This window comes from Myotis davidii, unplaced genomic scaffold (assembly GCF_000327345.1).
Source record: "Myotis davidii unplaced genomic scaffold, ASM32734v1 scaffold196, whole genome shotgun sequence".
In the NCBI taxonomy this organism is placed as follows: domain Eukaryota; kingdom Metazoa; phylum Chordata; class Mammalia; order Chiroptera; family Vespertilionidae; genus Myotis; species Myotis davidii.
The window spans coordinates 5,010,646-5,014,447 of NW_006288258.1; positions in this window are offsets into that span (position 1 = coordinate 5,010,646).

The window sequence follows — 3,802 nt, forward strand, 5'->3', positions numbered from 1 at the left end:
ATCATCGGGCTCCCCCCAGGCCAATCAAACTCTTAAGTAATAATGCTGGGCATCATCAGTGTTGAACATGCCCAGGTGACCCTAACAGCCGTCAGGGTTAAAAACCACTTGAGCAAAGACTTATCACTTGACCACAGAACAAGAATGTGTGTTGCAATCGCAGCTCTCCCGTGGCTCTTCTTCCTCCTGGAGGGTGTACAGAAGTAAAATGTCACTTTGTCCCGCTCAAGATGACAAAGCACTTCCCGTATCACCCTCGGGAGACACTTTGCACCCGAGATAAATCAAATGTAACCGGGCCATCTAATTGGTTCCCACCTCAAACACAATAAAACCTCAACCATTTCCCCGAAGCCCGGCTCCCTAGCAAAGCAGTTTTATCCCCGGTGTTTGCTGTGCTGACGCCTGGAGACTTGTCACGACTTTTGTGAATCTGCTAAGCGCGTGGGAAAGTGACTGCTTGTCCACCATGAACAGACTAATGTGAACCTGGGAATCTTGGGAGGTCTGGCTTTTCTCCTGTAAATACTGTGTTTTTATTTGGCATGGTGACTCTGTTACCACCACTGTATTGTATATTTGAAAGTTGCTAAGGCAGTAAAAGTACTCTTTGCAGGTAAACGTGTCCCTTCCTAAGTGCTCCTACCTCCTGAGTCTATCTTCACCAAGGGCCAAGGGCCAAAGAGTGCCTGGACTCGGGACTGGGCAAGCTCCTCCGCAGAGCAGAAAGTTCTCTGCGAGTGATAACGTAAAAGGGCTGAGGAAGGAGAACCTGCCCAGGGAGCCCACAGGTGTGACCCCACGCAGTGTGCCATGCCCACGGCCTTTGTACTGAATAAGTAAGTCCCTGCTGGGATCAGACTCAGCCATGGCGGCTTCACGAGCAGGTTTTCACTGTGATCACCTCAACTGCACTGGGCTAAGTAAGTCTCACAAAACTCTGAAGGGTGACCTCGGCGATTACATGTAAAAATCCTAGACATGAACAGACACAAACATACACCAGGGAAACAGGAGCTCACTACTTCACTGCCTTTTCTGAAACTACAGAAAACCTGTTACATTCAAACGAACTGGCTCTTCAGCTAACAGATTTGTGACAGCAAATCTTACTTGAAAGCTTGGTGGAGGCGAGGATCTCATCGGCCTTGTCCTCAGTTATATTCCCAGGGTGACTGCTAAACACACTATGTGCTCAGCAGATGTCTGTTAAATGGCTGAAAGGTGTGGAGGACTTGGAAATCTTTCTGGTCCACGGAGATTAGAGCTGTAATACAAACTGGGAACCCTTTTGTATCTCACTCATGCCACCCTATTAGGACAGAGCTATTTTCCTTGGTAAAAAAAATCAAACAGTCCACTACTCACCTTCTCTAAGAAGGTTAAGTTCTGCAATTGGGTGTGATTTTTTCCAATTCCTTTTCAAAACATGAAACAGACCACTGCCAGTGCCTGACAATGTGCATCCCGTTCAAGCATCCACTAGCAAGTATTCACTAAGCCCAGGGACACAGCTGCTGGGAGAAAGAGGTATAGAGCCAGCAGCCTGGCCCCAGGTCCTGAGGGCTCCAGGCCCAATCCAGCCCATGGTTTCCCGACTGCACACCACCTGATTCCAAGGTGGCCAGAGGTTACACATAAAGGGCACACAACACAAGACCGCTGGTTTAGCAGAAAACTGGGACCAAAACTCCAAAATACATGATAATGGCACCTGGTACGCCAAGGCCAGGAGAGAAGTTCGTTCATTCTTAGTCTCCAGTGCTTAGCACAAAAGTACGCTCTCAAATCCTTGCCCAAAGGCAACAAAAACCGGAAGCAGAGATAACAAAACTTTGAGGTAGATGCCTAACATAACCTTTTTTTGAGTTTAATTACACAGTACACGAGTGATACGGAGATGATTTTAATGGGCCAAAAGTCTCCCTGGAGCAGTGATGGCGAACCTATGACACACGTGTCAGAGGTGACACGGGAACTCATTTTTTTGGTTGATTTTTCTTTGTTAAATGGCATTTAAATATATAAAATAAATATAAAAATGTAAATCTTTGTTTTACTATGGTTGCAAATATCAAAAAAATTCTATATGTGACACGGCACCAGTTAAGTTAGGGTTTTTCAAAATGCTGACACGCCGAGCTCAAAAGGTTCGCCATCACTGGCCTAAAGTTTGAAGCAATACTAACAAAAGTCGGTTTCTCTATCCTCTTCCAATAGCAGCTCTCTTCTGGAAAAACTGGATTAGTACAATAGCTAAGCCAAATAATAAAAGAAAGCACCCCCCCAAAAAAATTAAAAATAAAATTATCGTATGTCCAGCAATTTCACTTGTGGGGATATACCCAAAAGAATTGAAAGCAGAGATTCAGATATTTGCATATCAATGTTCATAGCCGCATTACTCACAATTGCCAAAAGTGAAAATCACCCATGTGTCCATCAACAGATAAGTGGATAAACAACATATACATAAAATGGAATAATATTCAGACTTACAAAGGAAATCTTAACATAATACAACATGAATAAACCTTGAAGACATTACACTGAGAGAAGCAAGCCAGTCATCAAAGGGCAAATACTGTATGATTCCACACATATGAAGTACTCAGAGTAGTCAAATTCATAACGACAAGAAGTAGAATTAGTGGGGTGATCACACTGTAAGGTATAAAAATATTGAATCACTATATTGTAACTACTAATTAAATACCACTGGTCTTTCAGATTAAAAAAAAAAAATTCAGCCCTAGCCAGTTTTCTCAATGGTTAGAGTGCCAGCCTGTGAACCACAGTGTTCAATTCCCGGTCAAAGGCATGTACCTCGGTTGCAGGCTCGATCCCTGCCTCCAATTGGAGCACATTCAAGGCAACCAGTCAATTTGTCTCTCTCATATTGATGTCTCTCTCCCCACCCGCCCCTCACCTCCTCCCTCTCTTCCAATATCTCTAAAAATCAATGGAAAAATATCCCTGGGTGAGGATTAAAAGAAAAAATAATTCCTAAGACAGAAAGTAGAATGAGGTTGTCAGGGGCTGGGGAGAGTGGCATGGAGAGTTATTGTTTAATGCAGTGGTCACCAACCTTTCGGACCTCACGGACTATCAGTGGTCTGTGGACCACAGTTGGCAACCACTGGTTTAACGGGTACAGATTCAGAACACATGAAAAATGTTCTGTGGGTGGTGGCTGTGATGGCTGCACAAGAATGTGAATGTAATTAATGCCACTTAACTATCCACTTAAAATTGGTTAAAATAATAAATTTTGTTACATATATTTTATCTCAGTTAAAAATAAATTGTTTAAAGCATCTTATAAACTCCACAAGTTTAAACTCAGAAGCTAAAAAGCCCAACCCCTGAAGCTACTCATGTCATTGAACAACTTCAAAATGTTTCTCCAGGCCATCCATCCATTGACTAACATAGCCAAATGCATCAAAGGCAAGCTGCAATACATTCCGAGACTAGGCACAAACAGCATTCCGCAATTTAAAATATAAGCCAATGGGAAGACATTAAAACAATATACAAGAATTAACAGCCACAGTGCAAAAAGCTAAGGGATCATCTCTGAAAGAATTTTTAAAATAAACAGGGCAGGAATAGAGGACAAGAGAGGACATAAGGTAACCACAGAAAAATGTTGGAAAATAAAGAACAATTCTCCTTGACTGTAAAAGTTGTGTTATAAAACCTTAAACAGTAGATATGAACCTGTTTATAACTAAATACAAATCCAACTCAAGTTCAATCTAATTCAGATGCCAATTAGCTACAGTGCTTGGAGGGAAAG